The sequence below is a fragment of the Bacillus rossius genome, chromosome 6 (assembly GCF_032445375.1).
Source record: "Bacillus rossius redtenbacheri isolate Brsri chromosome 6, Brsri_v3, whole genome shotgun sequence".
Taxonomy (NCBI): domain Eukaryota; kingdom Metazoa; phylum Arthropoda; class Insecta; order Phasmatodea; family Bacillidae; genus Bacillus; species Bacillus rossius.
Genome location: NC_086334.1, coordinates 68,765,656 through 68,787,498, shown reverse-complemented (window position 1 = coordinate 68,787,498; position 21,843 = coordinate 68,765,656).

Here is a 21,843-nt window from a genome sequence, read left to right as displayed (position 1 = left end):
TCAATCCCGAAAATTGTAAACGGCGACGCCCGGGTCCACCTGTGTGGCTCGCGGCTGGCTATTAAATTTATTACAAGTCTTTACGTCGTTGTTGCCGGTGCCTGTGCACTCGGCGATTATCCAAAAGTCATTGTTGGCGGGAGTCGGCCCGTGCCGTATGCTGCATTGCCCCGCGTAATGCTTTGTGCGGGAAGTTTACGTTTAAGCGGCGGGTTAGGCCCTACACTGTAAAAAGGACAGTGTGCACACGGGGAGTTAAATGCGAAAAGGATTTGAAGAGTGACAATAATTACCAGTAGTGAATGTCGGTGAAGACAAATTTTTAGGACTCCCCGTGGGACGCACGTCCGCCCCGGTCCGCGAGTCGCTCGGTACTGGTGTTTTCTCTTGGCGCGAGGGGAGGCCTCAGCGTCCTGTCGCGCCAATGTTCCTAAAATCCTGTTATTCGGAAATTATTAAATTAATAAGAGATTGAAAGTGGCTCTAAATTCATACATTAAATAATAAAAATTAACCTAATACACAGATATTCTTTAGGAATTGGATTTAACAAGTTTACATTATTTAAGTTTGAATAATACGAGTCACAATGGAGACTTTTCGTCATTTGTTGACTGCTCCATTGGCGAGTTATACACAACAAAATGGGGAGGTCATAATTACATTATACAATACTCTAATTAATTTAGGCTGAAGGCCGCAAGGGTTGTACTCACAAATGTATTAACATAAATCCACATGTGAATGACCCGGGCACTCCTACGTAGCACTTCCTTTGGACTGGTTTTTTTAAAATTAAAAGTGATGTTACCATTAAATTATGATTAATTTATAATGCACAGGGATCGCGGTGGCTGGTTAATTATGGCATGGTCTTTGATTCTACCTATTGTTCCGGTGCTCGCCTGACTTGGGTGGGCCATGGCTAGGGGTGCGTTCCGTTAGCGGGGTCGGATACTTGCGGTTGCAGGTCGGGCTTTAGGGTGGCATTTGGTCGGACGACGTCAAAGTATTCTGGAATTTATTTTATAAACATAAGAAGTCACTAAAATAAATAACAGCAACTTTTAAAATACAATTGAGTTCTGGAATTACATCAATAACTCAATATTGTAAATTAATAGCTGTTTAGCATATTAATCCATGCAGTTAAGAGCATGACTGCAGAAAAGAGGTTTACAGAAAAGAAGAAGTGATTTTTTTTACATATTCTTTTAAAACTTATTTGCCTAAATACATCATTGTTTTTAATATTTAAGTTAATAAAAATATATTATAATGTGTTATTTGTTTGAGTAAGTGTTATATAACTTTTAATACATAACTCGATTCATTGTATTATTGGTTATTTTTTACACTTGGTACACATTTCAGATATTTTAAAATTATAATACAATATATTATATTGATACCGCTGGGGATGATCCTGTTTGGCATAGTTAAAGTCCTGGCTACTCATATAGGTGAAAGAGGGGTTTCGATTCTTGTAGCCTGGGGGATCTAGTCTATGCGCTGGTGTGTCGCTCTCCTGCTCGATGAGCACCCTCCTGCTCAGGAACTGTTCTGGAAAGTACCGCAGGTTCTTGTTGTGGAACAAGATGACAAACCTGAGAAGTTTCCTCGCTATGGTTGTATCCCGCGTCGGCCAAGGCGTCCGTTCGCTAGCACACACCTTCTGCGCATCTGACGTATCCGCTGCCAACAGCAACACTCCTACTCCACTCCTCTGGCAACTGTGATCTCCTTCAGATGTGAAGGCTTTTACGACTCACGTGATACTGCTGCGACACAATTCTCCGGCTCGCAAGATTATCTCTGCCCCCCCCCCCCCCCCACACTCCCATTTTTTCCCACACACACACTGGTTGTGCCATCGGGGCAAAGAGGTGGCAATGTGCAACAATGGTCTAAGCGACTGGGAGGAGCACTTGAGGGGATGTCAAATGCCCCCCCCCCTCCACCAAGGCCATTTTGCCCATTGACACCTTGCTTCACACATGCTATATGGGTGCACTGGGTCGCTGCACTGGGATGTTGGGGAAGAGCCTATGTTGTGGAGCGCAACACCAGGGATCAGTGTGGTGTGACCACCTTAAAACTGTTCTATCCTGTGTAGCACTATACTGTGTTCAGGGAAGAAGTATCTGCCCGCGAGGTTGAGCACCCCCATAGTGCCCTAGGTGGTATGTCGACCTATGCTCTCCGGGCGCATTTTTAATGGGAGGCTTGACCACTACCTAGGTGTTCTTGGGTTCTGTTGGTGCGGTGATAGTGCCTAGAAAATAGTTTCACAAGCGAGTTGGGGTCCGGTACATATGACGTGGCCGGACCTGCACTTGAATGATGTCGGTCTTAACTGGTATGCTATCCTGGGGGTTTCTAGAGTGTTTGTTTCTAGGGTCGACCATCCTGCCGGGTTGACTCCTGTCCATATGCTCTCCAAATCCTTGTTCTGGTTCCTGTGCACCCGAGCAATACATGTGTGTCATTAGCCCCTGCTTCCAGTGTGGTTATCCCCCTATGGTTTGCTCCCCTCCACTTCCGAAACTGGATCCTACACTGTCATTGAGAACATGGACTCGTTAAGATTCACATCTAGAAGCCACCTGGGCGCATCAGACTCGTGCTTGGGATCCGTGACTTCCTCCTCTTCCCCTTCTGAAATGGGTCCCTCCACTGTCATTGCAAATGTGAACTCACTAAGACTCAAATCCGCCGACCACCCAGACACATCGATTTCATTGTGCTCGAGTGTCGCAGCCTTGCCGTCTGGTTGCCAGGCGACCGGGGTGTCCTCTGGGTCTATCCGGTGCGGTTGAGGGAGGATTTGTGAGGATTTTACCACATCCGAGGCTGGTGAGTGACAATCTCGCTCATTCATCCCAGAGGGAAAAGGTGAGGCGAGAGGGACGTCTGCAGAACATGTGCGGACCGTCGCGTCGGGATGATCTAGTTGCGCCCTCACTGCTCCCTGAGCTGACAGGTGTTACAAGTGCACGACTTGTTGATGCGGCTGGGGTGGTTATCAGAGGCCTGGGTTCGGTGCCCTCCCCCTGGCTTTCTCGAGGCTTTGCTCCGCACTCCGAGGTCGTGCCCTGGTGGATCCCGGCGAGACATCACTAGACGCAGGTCATCCTGGTGGACTTTGGCGGACAGCTGCCAGGTGTGCGTACGGTGTAAGTGATGGACTGGTTACCCACAATATTTGGCAGGGTGGTGACAATTTGGGTGCTAGACTCGCGCAGAAATTCTGGGCTGGTGATGCTGTCTCACGTTGACTCACTGTCCCAGTTCTAAGGGGTCTGGTGTGTGAGGTCTGTGGTGTTTTTTTGCGAGGAATTTCGCCTGTCTTAAATGGGCCTGCTCTCGCATGGCGGCGATCTGAGATGCATCTCTTCCCCCCATATGTCCTCAGTGGCCACAGCTGCTACTCTGCACTCACCTGGCAGGGCTAAGTTCTGTCATTGCAGAAGTTCAGCTGGGGAGTGTCCAGTGACTGAATTGGTGCATCTACACAAGCAGTATAACAGCTTGGGCAAGTGGACATCCCACTTGGAGTGGTCATCCCCCAGATGAAGGCGAAGTTGAACCTTGATGTCCTGGTTCTTCCAATATGTGGGATTCGCACGAGGGTGGTAGGTGAGTGTGGCGTGATGAGTGATACCCCATTGACTACAGCCTGTTTGCCAGCGTCTCCCTGTAAACTGGTGGCCATTTTCCATTAATAGGACCTTTGGGAACCCGCAACGGGTATAGATTTCATTTCCCAGCAGTTTTGTGATGGTGCCAGCACGGACGTTTGATACTGGGAATGCTTACACCCATCTGTTGAACAGGTCGGTAATAACGACCAGGAAGCACTTCCTTTTAGATGTGAATGGATATGGGCCCATGATTTCCAGGGTGAGTATGTGAAATGGTTCGAGTAGCTGGCAGGGATGCTGTTGCTCTAACCTGTCGGCCTGACGCACCTTCCTCTGCTGACACAGCTGGCAGCCCCTTATGTAATCACACTCATCGCGAAAAACCCTGGGCCAGTGAAATGCCTGGTGGAGCACTTCCTGGGTCTGCACAGCACCAGGGTGCCCCGCGAGGTCGTGGTTTTAAAAAAAATCGGAGAGTCATCAGCTGGGCAGAGTCGGGCACGTACATCTGCTAGGTGTCCATTTTCCCTGGTACCTGCATCTGAAGTTCCCCATCAACGCACCTCCGGAATGGAAGGTGGTGTGTCCCACATGTGGCTATCTCTGCACGCACTGCCTTGCCAGCCTGCTGTGCCCGCCATATGATCTCGGCGACATCGGCTAGAGTGTTGGGTAGGCTGGGTTTTGGAGTTTTGGTAGGCAGAGTAGCATACAGGATTGCAGGTGTGTTAACCCCCCAGCAGGGCAGACGGATTCCCCAGTGGTGGTAACAGATCCTCCCAGTCGTGGCACAAGGTCTCGGGGTCAGGGTGATGAGATAGTTCGTCGGCCAGCTGATTCTCGTGCCCTGGCACATTTTCTACCTGGAAGTTGAAATTCTGTAATGTGAGGGCCCACCATGTAAATTTTGACTTATGCCCCTGCACAGAGTCCAGCCACTTGAGGCACTGGCTGTCAGTCCTGAGTGTGAATGCTATGCCTTCCAAAGATGGCAATACCTGCCCACTGCCCACACAACTGCGAGGCACTCCTGCTCGTTTAAGTGGTAGCAGCGTGCTGCTGGCCAAAACTTGGCACTGGCATACTCCACGACACACCGCTCGCCCTCTGGTCCCAACTGGTACAGGAGGGTGCCCATGCCCTTCTGGCTGGTTTCCATCTGCAGGTAAATGTGTTTCATGGGCTGTAAACGAACCAGGGTGTGGCACTCACGAAACAAGCATTTGAAGGTGTTTAATGTGCGGTCTGCCTCTGGGGTCCACCTGAATATGAATTTAGGGAACCGAAGGTAGGTTATTGGGGCTGTCACTATGGTAAAGTTTGGTATTAAGCTCCTGAGCCAGTTCAGAAGGCCCATTAGTTGTTGCAGCTGTTTCCAGTTATGGGGGGCAGATTTGGACTCTTATTAAGTCAAGCTGGGTCGGCAGGGAGCGGCAGCTGTCCGCGTTCACTATGTGCTCCAGGAACTCCAATTCCACCGTACCGACATGGCCTTTGTGGTGGGCGCAGGTCAGTATGTGTCTGGAAAGCTGCTCGAGGACCAATACAAGGCGATGCACATGCTCCTCCCATGTCCACGACAATTTGATCACATCGTCCAGATAGGCCATGGCAAACTGTCCCACGAACCCATCTAGGACACACACCATCATGGCCTGAAAGGTTGCGGGGAAGTCCATCAGCCCGAACGGCATGGCACAGAACTGGAATCTGCGGCTGTCGGGTGTGGTGAAAGCGGTCTTTGGTCGGTCCTCAGGGCAGACTGACACCTGCCAGTACCCAGACTTGAGGTCCAGGGAGGACACTGCCAGCATATCTGTGATGTTAATGAGTGGTGGAGGGGCGGGGATGGTGATTGAATTGATTGGGCTCAAATTTACACAGAACCGATGCGAGCCTTCCTTCTTCTTCACCATCACCACCAATCAGTTGTATTGCGACTCGCTCGGCTCGATTACTCCATCATGCAGTATCTCTGCGATATGTGTTTGGATCGCCCCGCGCTCATGAGGTCCGAAACTGAACAGATTAAAAATCTAGGCTTGTGGGGACATGTTGGAATGGTGTACTGGGTCACTGTGGTGTGCCACAGCCTGTCCATGGCAGCAAAAACATGTGGATGCCATGCCAGGACATCATTTCACAACTCTGTGTATTCTGGGGGAACCTCATTGTGAAGGTCATTTAATGTGACAGCAGGTGTGGGTTGGGGCATCACCCCCACTGCCGATGCTGTACAGCATCATGCAACCCTCGCATCCCACATGCAGCTTATATTCACTAACATCTAGAGATGCATCCTCCTGGACAAGCCAGGGTAGTCCTAGGGTTAGGTCGTCCCTCAGGTCTTGCTTCACCAGGGCTGTTGTCCGACTGGACATGTCTCGAATGGTGATTGTTACCTGAGCGTGCCCAGATGTGAGTGCGCAAGTCATCTGGGTGGCCAGCTGGACTTCCTCTCCATGCTCCAGGTCCGCCTCTGGCACCAGGTGGGCCGCGAACTAGGTGTGACTCGCCACGGTGTCCACCTGGGCCTGGACTGGCTGGCTGTTCAGCATGACCAGCACCTGGATCAGCAGTCCCGGTTCGTCACCCGCCCGTCCGAGCTGAGAAGGTCCACTGCTCGATCCTGCAGGTGGTGCCGGGATCATCGGTATGGCCTGGTGCTCGGCGTCGTTCGCAGATGACTCAGTGTAGATTTGGGGTGGGTGATGCGTGGCACAACCACCTGGTCTGGTGGATGGTAGTGGTGCTTGGTCCGGTGCCGCCGATTGTGCTGGTGTCGTCGGTGGTGCCTGGTGCTCGGCATCACTCGCAGACGACTCGGTAAGGAACTGGGGTGGGTTGTGCGTGGCACTACCACCTGGTCTGACAGCTGACTGGGTTGTGCGGTCGGGCCCAGCAGGTGCTACCAGTGCTGTGATCTGGGAAAAGTAGTCTGCTGGTATTCTGCTCCCTAGTTTGTTTTTCCCACCAGAAGTCCTCCCGGTCGGCGTGTCTACCACATCATGGCCCGAGTTGGGCAAACATCATGCCAGTGGTACGTCTCCTCTCAGCAATACCTGGAGCTTGGGGCTCTGTCACGCTGGCTTCTCTGACTCGGATGACTCGGGTTCGTCAGTTGTGCGGCGCTGCAGCCCTGCATCTCTCCTTCCCATCTGTGGTGTCGGATACTGCGGACACTACATACAGTACCACCACCAAGGTGTCCTCAGCTGCCAAAAACCATGTGGGTGACGTCTTCTGACATCGGGCGGAGGTTTCACGTGGGCAAGGTGACAGGTGGAGGTCTCGTTCGATCTCCTTGGCCAGCTGGACGAAGTCCTCGAGGTCTCTGTAGACAACTCCTCGCAGGTGCGGGCGTAGCTCCCATCGCATCAGCTCCACCACAATGCCCAAGGCGACACTGACGTCTTCTCCAGTGGCCAGGCGTCGATGCAGTCAAACCTTGACTCTAATGAAGTTCTCAGCATCTTCGTCTGTCTTCTGTCTCTCGCAGAAAAGAAAGTGTTGAATAGCCCCTCAAGGCATGTAGCGAAGTCATGGCACTCCATTTTGTATTCGCCAATCATGGCCCACCTGTCCTGTGTGCTCCCCTTGAGCTGGTCGCTGACATGCTCTGTCCATTCGTCCAATGGAACAGCATACCTGGCCAGGCGGTCACGACACATCCTTGTGAACTTCCCTGGGTCCTCGTGTGCATGTCCCGCGAATTCAGGCAGCTTTACACGGGCGCTAACTCGCCGAGATTCACTCACGATGGTCACTTGTGCTGGTCCCATCAGTCTGTCTCACATGCAGTACTCATGAACATACCATCCCAGAAATTCAAGAGTTCGCACACCTTTGTGCACACAAGGTGCCTCATGGTGCCGCACTGGTAACAGTATACCACCTCATTGGGTTGTCGGTGGCACTCCACAGCATTGCACCTTTGTGCCGGCATGGCTTTCGTCTGTCCCTCGTACACTTCCGGTTTGACCTCTACTCTGCATTGACCCCCTACATGCACGCTGGCGATTGCATTGCCCATGGGTACCCTGGTCAGTAGACGTGTGTCCCACAGCTCGTCCATGTCAATCGTTATCTCAGAGTTCTGCATCGCGATCACGGTAAACCAGCCCGCGCGACAGGTCGGGACGTCGCTGACAGGGCGCGAGCAGGCAGGGAGGGCCGCCTCCGCTCAATTCCGAATTATTTTCCATGCTCGCACTCTTCCTGTCTCTTGGGAGCCCATATGTAAGTCCGGTGGTCTGATGTGTTCGCGGCTGTCAGCTGATGTCTCGCGGCTGTGACGGGTGCGCGGGTTAAAGGGGGGTGCCGATCTCTGGTTCGCGCCGCTTCCGGCGTGGAACTTGAGCCGTTATTATCCGTGCGCCCGTTCCGGTTTCGCGCCGCACTGTCGCCTGTCTATACACAGGCCTTTATCTGCTATGCAAAAAAAGACTGAAATTTGGAAATTTATTTATTAGATTTGTTTGTATGATCGGCCACACTAGTTGGGCGCCATTTGATGCTGCTGGGACTGATCATGTTTGGCCTGGTTAAAATCCTGGCTACTCAGATAGGTGATAGAGAGGCTTCGAGCCTTGTGGCCTGGGGGATCTAGCCTAGCGCAGGTGTGCCTCTATCCCGCTCGATGAGCACCCTCCTGCTCAGGAACTGTCCTGGAAAGTACCGCAGGTTCTTGTTGTGGAACGAGATGACAAACCTGAGAAGTTTCCTCGCCATGGTTGAATCCCGCGTCGGCCAAGGCGTCCATATGCTAGCACGCATCTCATGTGTGTCTGACTTCTCCACTGCCAACAGCAACACTCCCACTCCACTCCTCCAGCAGCAGCGAGCTCCTTCAGATGTGAAGGCTTTTGCGACTTACATGATACTTCTGTGACACGATTCTCCTGATCGCAAGATTATCTCTGCCCCCCCACACTCTCCCCATGTTTCCCCACACGCGCACTGGTTGTGCCATCGGGACAAAGAGATGGCAATGTGCAACAACAGTCTAAGGTACTGGGAGGAGCACTTGAGGCGATGTCAATATAAAGATATTCAAAGTTTTTGATTATATATATGTACATACACTGACATACCCCCACCTGTTACAAGGTGCCGGTTGGAGTTGCGGGTTCGAATCCCATGCAACAACTGACTACTTAGCTGATATCAAGAGGTAGAAGTGGGCCATGTGCCTGAGAACAGGTGAGACATTGCAGCAAGGACCCCAAGCTGTTGGCCACTTGGGTTGCCATGATAAAGAACTGTAGACGAGAATGAGAAGTCATTTATTTGTAATCCTTTACCTGGTGCTGAAGGCACCTCCTGACACACTAACTATTGCTGGTTAATTGCAATATTACTAGGACCGGGTCTCGTGTAATGGTGACGTATTTAAGGTTGTCCGAGCATGGAATGGTAGCATTTATGCGAGAATACGCAAAGACACTATAAAACACTTGTAATTGATTCATTACATGCCACTGGACTAAAAAAATTGTGATATGAAAAGCAGAACAGTGCAGACACAATACCGAATACAAGATCTGACAGGATGGCACATGCTATTGCAAGTCTCTAAGTAGGTGAAGTTATATTTTTTAACTGATTGTACAATCTACTATGAATAAATTACAAACTCTTGGTGAGGAGCATATCATACACAAAGAAAGGTGTAAATAATGTAGTATGCTTGGGTAGAAGGCCCCTGTAGTTACATGTCATGCATGGCCACTACACGGCTCGCCTAACAGTCCTGAAATAGGTAAAGACATGAGTGTTTGGATCTTTAGCCCATAGGTGGCCCAGTGTGGGCTAAGTCCAAAATACCACGGTTGGGCCATGAAGACTGAGGAGGGGATCCACTGGCTGCGAATCTTCAACTACAATGTTAAATTGTACAACTGCAGAACATGTTAAAATGCAGAATGTTTTACGTTAAGTGGCTGATGTTTTTTTATCACGCTGGAAGGAGGCCGCCAACAGAGCAAAGAGAAATTATTTAGGAACACATAAGTTATTGGATTTACTATCATTGATGTTATTGTGGTGAATGTACCACGGTGCGCGAATGTTTGCAGCCTCAACACCTGCTCCTAGAGATGCCACTGTTCGTGCATGAAGTGTGCAGAAAACAAAATACATTTTGGGCTAGTTATTTAGAATTGATCACACTAAAACAAAATTCATTTAATTATAAAAACAATTTGGTATTATAAAATATCTTATAATAATGTGGTTAGTTAAATAAATTTTATTAATGGTGGAATGTTATATATAAGCCTGTCAGAAAAGCACACTAATGTCATTCGATAGCCATGCGGGCAGCAATTGATAAATCGGCCTTGGGGTCATTCTACTCGATGAACTTCCTGTGTTTTATACACTTGCACTTCACTCAAGAAGGGACACAGAAAAACAGAATGTGCAACAATGGCCTAAGTGACAAGAGGAAGCCCGACGGATGTTGTGCCGTCAATTAGTATTTTGGGGACAATTCAAAATTTTGTCGCCAGTCATTTTTTGCTGCAAAATCTTCGGAACATTTCGGTCCGAAAGCCGAAGCCGCCCCCTTTTTTTTTATTGACTTCGTCTTTTAATTACGAGTCGCTGCCACCCCAAACTTACTTCGCGCCAAAACAGCAGACTGACCACACCGCATCGTAGGTGAGCCGCACATCAAGAATTTACTCCTGTCATTGTTTAAAGATGTAATCAGCTAGGCGAGGGAAGCGATCCCCACAACTTTAGTCAATTAGTCAGTCTTCGTACCTCGTAGAAGTAGTCATGCTTTGTTAATTATACTTCATAATATTTTCTATCTTTGAATCATGGAAATGTCCGCGACAACCATGTGTTTGTGAGCTCCGCACCCTGGCTGACGCTAGAAGCCATCTCCCTGTATGGTGAGTTTTTGACAAACCTTATTCCCCGACCACAATCATTTTTAGTAGTAGGCATTTTCTGCCTATTTTGCTGTCTGTGATAATGTTCTGATCATGTTTGATTCGGACCTGTTCACAGACAGGGTACAAGGGCTGGATGCGGACCTAAGAACACCACCCTCGAGTCCTTCCTCCAGCAAGCAGGACGACTAAGGCACCCTGATGACTCGTTAGCAGCTCAACTTCGGCCAGCGATCGTCAAACCTCCAGTCCTCCAGATTTTTTTTATGTCTTCTGTATAAACATTAAATTACGATGTTCAAAAGATCGGGACATCATAAATTTTTCTTTCGGGACTTTAATGCGATTGCAAAGAACTTAACCTGTGTAATGTTTCTGATTCTATTTTAATTATGTCCAATGATTAATGGTAATTATCTAATTAGGGCTGGGCCATTCTTTTGAGAATGTAATTTTAAATACACGTTAATGTAATTTAATAACTTATTATATCTCAATTCATCAAGTTTATGATTCTATGTGGAAGTAATCAAAAGTTAAATAAACATAGAGGTACTTATATCTAGACGAAATCATTAATTTGCCTTTTGAAACTATAATATCCACCAGTTACACAAGTCATCAAGAGAGAGTGAAATGTGACAAAATGATAGCAGAGTTTAGGTTTACTGTTTACTCTATTATTACTGATGTGTAATAATGTCATCAAATGCCCCTCACATCCCGGAGGCCACTTTGCCCATTGACATCTCTTATTAGATGCACTGGCGAAGGGTGTATTGCGACCCTATCGTGTCTTTGGACTCGAGTTCTGCTCTTCCGTGGTCACTACATGGGTGTTCTAGGGACCAAGAAAATTGTGGTAAAAGTTTCATTAAACTACAATGTGGCTTGCTCGGTGGGGTTCCCTGACTACCCTGGACTATCCAGTAAGGGCTTTGCCCTCCCACTCATAGCTTTGAATATATATATACTGTATAGAAGTCGCCAGCCCAGGTTAAAATTTCTAATACGGTTTTGAGGTAGTTGATTAATTCACCGCCGCAATCGCCACCATCTCTAGGGCATCGACTTGTGGTGGTCCCTAGCGGACAAGTGTCGAACTCTTCAAACACCCCTTCCCCCTCCCGTTGAACGACTGTGAACTGCAGTGAATGCTAGGTTTGGGGTGCGGGGAATGACAGCGGGTGACACTGCTGTGCCCTAACGGGTAAATAACAACTAAGACGATACAGGGCGTTACGGCAGCGCACTGCAGCAGTGAAGTTCCCAAGCTGCTCATTTTACGCTTCTGAAAAACGTAGAGTAAATCCTATCCACTCGCGAATTCTATACAGTATATATATTCAAAGCTCATAGTCCCTCAAATGACCTATGACTTCCTGTAGGCAAGTGGATCGGCAGAATTCCCCTAGGTCATGTTCTATCACAATTCCCCCTCCCCACCAAGGAGCTCTATCGTGACTCCATCCAAGTCGTCCTGGCAGCACCAGTATGGTGGTGTGCACCACATCTGACAGGGTCTCATGCTATTGTCATGGTTAGCCAAACCTAGCTCATTCTCGCTGCTGCGGCTGATTCCATTCACTAGATGAGCATCAGGGAACGTTACCAGGGGCTCGGTGATTGAGGTTGGGTTGTATGTATCATCTAGCTCTGTGTCCCTGGGGCTCAGCCTATTTATGAGCTGCTCAAGCTCTTCAAGACTTGCCCCACGCGATATGTATGTGGGCTATTTGTAAACTGTTGTCCTGAATTGGTGTCTAATGTGGGTCCTTGAATGCATGATTGAGTAGCTGTCCTCGTACGAGCATTCTTTCACATCTGCCTGCCTTTGAATGGTGGGTTTAGGGGCTGATTGGTCACCCGCAGTGTCTGCAAGTTGCGAATCTGCCAGTCCTCCCTCCGGTTAGAAACCAGGCAAGTCGGCCAATTATATGTCATCGCTGTGGACTTTTGCCTTTCGCCCATTGGCTAATTGGACTAACTAGCCTCTCGAGCTGGCCCACCAGCTTCTGCAAATTGGACCATTTGATGCCAGGCCCGCGAAAAACTGTGCCCATTAGCTGAAAAGTGGTGGCACTTTAATAAACCATCTATCCTGGAATCAGTGGAACTGGGGGTTGGGTTGATTAGGGGTTCGATGACTATGAAAATGAGCTTGGCATCATCGCACACCCCCACTATTGGGGCCTGATCTATGGTCTTCCCTGCCTGCAATTCTCTAGGCAGGGCGAGGTTGCGACCCTTTAATAGTTCGGCCGGGGTGTGTCCAGCGACCACTTTGATCCAGTGCCGAAGAGAATAGAGAAGAGTAGGAAGATGAATGTCCCACTTCCTGTGATTTTCATCCAATCAGAGGCATAATTGAGTCTTAGTATCCTTGTTATGGTGCTCATTGGGGTAGGCACAAGGATGGTAGGTTGGAGTGGTGTGATGTTCAACCCTTCACCTTTGGCAAGAATATTTCCAGTGCTGTCCCATAAACTGCACCTAATTATTGGTGAGCAACACCCCAGAGTATCCCTAGTGTGGGAAAACTTCACACTCTAACTGTGCTGGTTTTTACTTTTGCAACCATGAACGCCTTCGTCTACTGGGTGAAGACATCTGTGACCACCACAATAAAGCACCTTCCACAGGATGTGCATGGGTAAGGCCTCATAATATCTATAGTAACCATGTGAAAAGGGATGTCGTGTCATGGAGGAACCTGCTGCTCTACCCAGTATGGGCAGCGAACCTTGCATTGTTGGCAATGTTGGTAGGCTCGGACATACCACCGAATGTCTGAGGCCAAGCCTGGCCAATGAAAAGTTCCTCGAACATGCCATAGTGTTTTTTCTATGCCAGGATGATTGGACAGCATGCACCCATGGAAGTACTGGTAATTGGCTGGCCTTGCTGCGGGGGTGCGTACGCATGCGACCTGTAGTTTTCGCTGGGGCCCTTTGTTTTGAGTAGCCCCTACCAACTCCGCTGTTTTGGTACCATTTTTATGCCTAAGTCTTTCAGGCAGGCTTGTATACTGGGATCGTTGTGTGGCTCCTCATGCACATGCGTGATAAGGTCAGCAGAGTTGTCATGTCTGGCCTTGGTTTCGAATGTGTGAGGGTCATGCAATGTGTACAAAGTAACTAGCTGTTCTTTAATTGTAGGTGGTGTACTTGGAATTTGAGGGGAGTACTTCCTACCACCCCTGATGTTGTGAAACACATTGCTTGGTCTGGGTGTCGGGACAACTCATTGGCCAGCAAATTTTTCCTTTCCAGAATGTGTTCACAAGTGAAGGAAAAATTCTGGATCATCAGGGCCCAAAGAGTAAATTTCGATTTTCGCCCCTGTGCGGAGACCAGGCAGCGCACGTACCGGAGTCTGTGTGCAATGTGAATGGCCGGTTCTCGAGGTGGTGCCGGTACTGCTTGAGCACCCACACCACTGTGAGACACTCCTGCTCATTCATGTGGTCGCATTTTGCACTGGCATATTCCACTACTAGCTTCTGCCCCTCTTTTCCCACCTGATACAGCACAGCACCAGTGCCATCTTGACTTGCATCAGTCTGGATGAAGAGCAGCTGGTCGGGCTTCAAGTGGGCCAAGAAAACATATTTCTTTGTAACCACAGACTGTGCAGAGTTGGTGCGTGGCACACCAGGCTTCTCTTGAGCGGTGAGCCTGCGCGTTTCACACCCGTGCACTCAGGTCATTCCAGTTGGCAGCTGTGCGGGCTGGCAGTCTCTATGCATTCCTGGCCAGAGCCGTGTGGTCACTTCCCTGCAGCCACGCAGCGAGCGGCTTTCTAATATCCTTCACATTACTTATTAATGTAGCTTTAAGTAGGTGTTTAATTAAATAACGTTCTCTGTCAATGAATTTACATGTTACTAAAAATTTCTTATATTTATTTTATCCGCATGTATTTCACAGCTAGTATTTTTTGACACATATTAATAAACAGAGTTTTTGTTTTCAAATTTAGAGCTTATTAACAATAAACATTAATTGAATAAATTAATGATACATGTGTAAGGGCCGGTATTATGACCTCCGGCTAAATCTTCAGGTTAGCTAGCCCTCAGGTTAGGCTAGCCTCCGGTTAACGAACGAGGGGTGTATTATGACCCATACTTAGCCTGCGGTTGGCTAACCGGAACCTGACGAAGCGTGTGGTGTGATAATGGGTGTGTTGGTGATGAAATAAACCAGAATTTTGTAACTTTTGTTGCGAGACAGTTTTTTTTTCTGGTAGAATGTTAGTCAGCTGTTTGTTTGTATTGTGATTCGGAATGTTTACAGCTGCAGTAAATAAATAAGCCGCGAACTTTATCTTGCAACAGATATAATTAAATTAACCAAAAACTTCTTTGACGTCAAACCTGCTTTGTATTAAACCATAAAATTATAATTTACGATTCAAACCGTGTGTTTTCAACTTTACTCTTGTATTGAAACTCATGATTTTGTTAGGTTATATATGAAGCCAAAACTAACGAAGTAATTCTATACTAACAAATAAATACGGATGACATTTTTGCTAGAGAACACTTATTTCTTTCATAAATTTATTTCATAATCAAATAATAAATAGACCCTGTTTCGGGAAAATACCTACTTGTCGATTTTCATTTCCCTGGTGTAGGTTTCATTTTTGTACTAATTGTTTCGTATCACGTATCCAAATTAATCCGATCCTGATGGAATTAGTTTGTGGTATAGGATGCTTGCTGTTTTAATTTAGTAGGTCGAGAGATCCTAGACATTTTCACTGGGGAAATAATTATGATTGTAAAATGTATACGAAAGAAATACATTTTCCCATACAGCACATAATGTTTCAGTAACATGTCTGTGATATTGCAGTAACATTACTATGTTTCGAATAGATTACATTTCATCTGTCATGTTTCTGGAACATTTCATAAACATTTCATTGGACACATAGTACTCATGTCTATAAATGAAGTTTCAGATACATTTCAGCAAGATTCGTTTGGCAATGTTACATTGTGGTTGATTCTGAAATGTATCTGAGACATTATATTGAAACTTCCCATCATGCTTGTTGGCACTGAAGTTTAGAAATCTTTGTCTTTGTGTATTATTTCTTGTTTTGGCGCAGTATTTTGGTACTTGGATTTTTATATGTGGTGAATAAATTGTAAGTTTTAACATTATTTATTTCATGTTAGTTTACTTTTTTTTGTTTTTACTTTTGCACTTAAGCAAGTACCGGTATAGAAACATTCTTTTATGCGTCTTCGAAATGTGTAAAGCTGTAGGTTAAGGAATGTCTTTTTTTGTCGGTATGCTTAACATTCCCGTGCCATATTTATATGTGCGCTGTTTTCAGTCTGATTTTTTAATTTATGTGATGCATTAACAGGATATTCGCGATTTAATAAAATTGCGAAAGCATCTAACAAGTTTTCTACTTACTGTAGCTATATATGGTCGTTGACTGTAGAACACGAATGCTAATGTATGGGTTATTTATTATCTTTAGTTAAAAATCACACAAATATAGGCTTATAGAATCCTAAATATTTTGGTTTTAATAGCATTTGATTAAACCAATTTATTTTATTCAGTTATCACCTTCGGGCTTTTATAATATACTTAAGTAAATATCTTTCATAACCTATAATATGTAGTTAAGGGTAATTAATGTTTATTTACTGTGCGCAACACATAAATTAATTATGTTGTGTTTATTTTAATATAAATATTGAAGTGTTTTATTAGAAATAATTTACAATTCTACTGGTTAAGTAATTATTTTTATTATGTTATGTTCTGCACTCTGTAGTACTTACATCGTATGTTGTAGGCCTATGTATTACTATTAACGGAAATTTAATAAAGCCTGCTATTATATCTGGCTTGTCATAAATGTAATTTATTGTAAGTGAATGCACTAGGCCTACACATATAGACAGCGGTTTCATTAATTGCCATTTCGCTTAACAAAGTTATTTCTGCAATCTGGCCTTAATTTTATTGGTGGGCTGGAATTGCAGCGCAAAATAATTGAAATAAATCTTGTCCTTTACCGCAGAGAAGGTACAAGTCTTCAAGTTGTGTTGTACTAAGCATTAGCATCATTGGTTTTTCTATTTAAATTAGTTTTTCTTATGCTAAATTATGGTAGTAACCAAGTATGTTTGATTTGGAGAGTTTGACAAAACCTAATTCCATCCATTATATGACAATAAAGGAAACACATTAAATGATGATTTATTAGATTACATGTGTATAGTTATGTAGTGGTAGCAATTTAAATAATGAAAATAAACATTAAATGTGCACTACAAAGGATAATATTGAGAATCTGCTCAAAAAATTACTAGAAATTTTAGAGTATTATTGCACAAAAACATGGGCTGAATTGTAATGATGTAACATCACCGGCACTGTTCACACAGACACTTATTAGGAAATCATTAGGATTTAAATTTAAGTTTTCTTTTAAAACTTTGCTTAAAATGTGTTATTATACAATGTCATGGGCCTCTTTGCATTAACCAGACACCATTAAATTGATTATTAGGAATGTAAATAGCATGTTAAGAAATTCCCAGTGAAGAAGTATTCCTGCTTAATAAGTTTGAAAAAAAATGCATAGGTTGCAATTTCAATTTGTCCATTTTAAGATGCTTTCAGTTTTGAAATTTATCATTGGCATCAGAAACTTTTTTTTTCTGTTTGCATGGTAATTTAAAAATAAATAATGTAACAACTTAGTGTCTACATGTTTAAAAATCTCACATACATGTCATAATTGACCTGAAACAAGTTAAAAATAATTGTTTTTTCTTCTTTTTTTTTCCAGCAAAAATCTCCAAGAACATCTGCATAGAGAGTCAGTTAAAAGTTTCATGTATTGTATATATTATATATATATAGTTTTTTTTTTATTAAAGTCTACTTCTCAGACTACATTGTTATTTGTTATTGAAAATACCCCTTTGCATCTTTGCCTCTATTGTTAAGTATTCAAATGGAAAGAACCTGGTTTGACCTGGTGTGGCTTTCTGATTATGGTTATACATGGTTCTTAACTTACTTCAGGTGCATTCTTGGCTGGTTTCATAACATAGATCATAAAAGTTACAATCCAAAACCCTATTGTCTGTTTGAATAAGTTTCTCTATCTCTAATGACTTCATTGTTGACGAGTTAGGCCAAACTAGCTACCTTCTATTTTGTACAAAGTATAACTCGCCATTCATATTATTTTAAAATTTTGTACTGCATATTACAAAATTATTTATATTATTTGTTTACAATAAATTTGTGATCTCATTTGAATATAGTTTGTGTGGAAGTACTGTTGTGTTAATATTATTTTGTGTATTTACTTTGAAAATTTGGATTTTAGAGACCCTATATACTATTGCCATATTGTATTTGTTGTTTTATCCTTAGGCTATTTAGTCAATTTGGTAGTATTAAAATACAAATATAAAACCTAGCTTAATCCACGAACTTTAGGTACATTAACATGCTATCTATAGAAAAAATTAAGGAAACCAGATTTTTTATGGACTGCCACTATTGTATCTTCAGCAAATCACTGGCCACTCAATGTTAGGGAAGCTGGATCAATTTGAGCTCTTGTCTGATACAATAAGTCTTTCAATTAGGGAAAGTGACATTGCAATGTTAAAGAGTATTTCTCATTGCACATTTGTTTCATTCCCATTTATATTCCACTACTACACCACCATCTCACTTCATTTAGGCTGGTCAGACAAGTTTTTTGTTTAGTGAGGACAGCCGATTCTAGTCCAGTCTCATTTATATTGAGCTTGTGTGAAATGGAAAACAATATGTCGATTATAAAGCTATATGATGAAATTGTATTAAGACTGCATTGTTTCATATTTAGACCCTCTGTAAATTAGTATATGTGTGTTTAAGAAGAAAAAGACATTAATTATAACATAAAATTGTTACATGTCTTTTGAGGGTTTTCAAGCGCACATTTTTTTCTTGCAAATGTCCAAAAAACAAGCACCAGCCATATATACTTACTATAGCATTAAATAAGGAGAAAAGTACATCACAATACGAGCACAGGTCAAGTCTCATGGCTGTTCATTATGTTAATACCGGTTTCCTGTGCAACATACAAGTAGGAATTTTCTATTATAATATGTTAGTGTATTGTATATAGGTATATTATTTTTTTTTTCTATAACATTTGTTTGAGGTTGAATGCGATTTTTTTTCTGTGTGTATCAAGTATTTTAAGTGAATGTAATACCACATGATTATCTAGACCACTGATACCGTACACAATAACAGTGTCGTGATTTTTGAGAATGTCAACATCTGGAATGCAATAGAAAACCATACCCAAATTCTCAAGACATTGTTCAAATACAGATAAAGACATCGATGGACAAGTGCTCATTTATGATACTCAAAAACAAACTTGAAGTGGCCATAACACATTGGGTTGTGAAAATTATATTTTAAAATGCTCAGTAATCATGTCTCCTATGCAAGTGGGGTTTGGTTGTTATGGATTAAGTAAATATTAGCATACTTTCTGTGCTGAGCATAAGGAGATCACATCCAGATAGCTTGGGGAGCCTCAATTTAATTTATTCATTACAAGATGACATTGTCATTGTATTTAATAATGGAGCCTTTGTGCATTAGCTTGTCCCTTTTTCCCCATGTACTGATGTAGATGCATGCCTGCCTGCCACTATATCACATTCAAATTCCCCATTAAAATAAAATGCAATGGACAGGAACCATGGACACCAATGCTGGGCTACCTATTACATTCATGTAAGTTTCATTCACTTTGCAAGCATACTGAAGACTTATTTAAATTTTACTTTTATAACCATAATTTGTTTTTAGAATAATAAAATAGTTTGTAAAATTAATGTTAGGCAAGTCTGGTACGCTGACCTGGGAAAACATCTGATGTCTTTATTAATTAAATTATTTCTTTAACTTGGTTCATATATATATATATATATATATATATATATATATATATATATATAAAGCTCAGTAGGGTGGAGAATATGGTTTCATTAATTTACCTGAATTGTTGGATTTTGTCGGCAGGCCTTTTTAGTCTTACATTAGAAATTATAAGTAAATTTTTAATTATTGTACAAGCCAAATTATTAAGTAATATAATCAATTATCATTACATTAAAAACGACAAAAATTTACATTCTATGCCCTACCAGAGCACATCTTTAAAATAATTTCAAACAAAATAATATTACAATATCTATTTTTTTATATAATCAAAAAATGACTCATTACTATGGACAAGCAAAACTTGACGAAAACAAGAAGATACGAACAAGATCATATCAATCCACCGATTAACACTTTCTAAGGGTGTGGTCAAGGGGCATTATGCAAAAAGTGATCAAGAGGAAGTGTACGAGGGAATGCTGTGATGAATTGGAACACAGTCACTGCACTTCACTGCAACTAGCTGACCAATGCAGCTGTAACATTATGGTATCTGTTAAAGTGCAATACTGTTTTAAATTATAAATATACCCTCAGTCATCCTAATTTCCAGAGGTATTTTGGGTCACATGATACATTTTATATGTATTTCAGAACATTTATGGAAATATTTCGGTTAAATGTTTCAGAAATATTGATGGGACATTAGTGGAAACATTTCAGAAACATTACCATTTGATGTTGCAGGGAGGTTTCATTGAAACATTTCAGAAACATTACCATTTGATGTTGCAGGGAGGTTTCATTGAAATATTTCACAGGGCGGACATTTTGACGTTTCTGAAATATATCCGAGATGTTTCAGGTAGGTTGCGAAATGTTTCAAACATGTTACAATGTTTCAAAAGTTATATTTCTGAAACATATCTGTAACATTTTGTGCTGTATGGGTTTACAAGACCTGACATAATTTGTTTGTATCGTGATATGTTAGGTATGTTGAGTTATATACAGGATTTTTCAACATTCTAAATTAAAACAGCAAGTCTAATGTAAAACAAGACCAACATATAAAGGTCATGCCGATAGAATCAAGGGATGAACTTGGATACAGGAAACAGAATAATTCCAGTGCTGTTTTCGTTTTGCGCTTGCGTGGCTGGTAGATAATAAGTACCTAAAGGTTTGTAAGATAGGGAAGGGATAATTGGGTAACATTTATTTTCACATTCAATTGTATTCATTGAATTAGAACCACGTCTGAAGTCGTATGAAGTGCATTTCATTCCCGGCATATGTCCACTGTATTACGAATAAAAATTCACAAATACAACTTCCACGAAAAAACGCATTTTATAGGTAAAAATAACCCTCGTTGTGCAATTTTTAAATTCACTTATTTACACATATTCTTAAGCAGGAACATTTAAGTTTATATACATTGCATACGTTTATGTACTTCGTGATCAATTAAAGTCAAATAATAATACACGACTCGACGAGAATAGAAAAGCGTGACTACACTTTCATGTCATGTAATTTTTAATAAAACTTTGACGAATACGGCGAAGCATTTTATATTTAGTAATAAATTATTTTATCGCATCCTGCAAATATTCAATAGAATTCCTCAAATAGTCATCATCACTATCAACAACTAACCTCGCCTGATACATCGCCATTTTATTTTCTGTTGCCTCCGGTTAAGCAGTTAGTGGCCGGTTCATCCACCCGCTAGGTTAGCCGGAACTTTAACTGGAAGGTAGACGTTAACAGGGAGTCATAAAACCGAAATAAGAGCTAACCCCCGGTTAAATTTTAGCCAGAACTTTAGCCGGGGGTCATAAAACTGGCCCTAAGTCATACAAAATGCAATCATATCAAGTACTAAAACAATATATTTGCTCTAATAAGAAACATTAAATGCATTCCGCAAAAAAAACAAATGCCGGGACAAAATAAATAAACAAAAACCTGACTATCACTGTCATTTCAGTGTTAAAACTAACTGACGGTTTTTAATCGAGTGCTGAGTATTGCCAACAAAACCTTTTCAAACTGGGTAAACTGAGGAATAGCTGTCCACTTCCAAGGCCGAGTTCAGCTGCGTCAAGGTAAGAAAAAACTACTTATCTTTAACCTTAATGTTAGTTAATATCAAAACTGGCAAGCTGCCAACTGATTGAAGTATTATCTTCTTTGAATAAAATAATTATAAATCCCATAAAACTATGTAAATTAACAAATTATGTCAGTATAATTTACTTTATATAATAACTAACATATAAACTTTCAAATTATTTTATTATTAAATAGGTATATTAAATTTATATCCAATTTGTA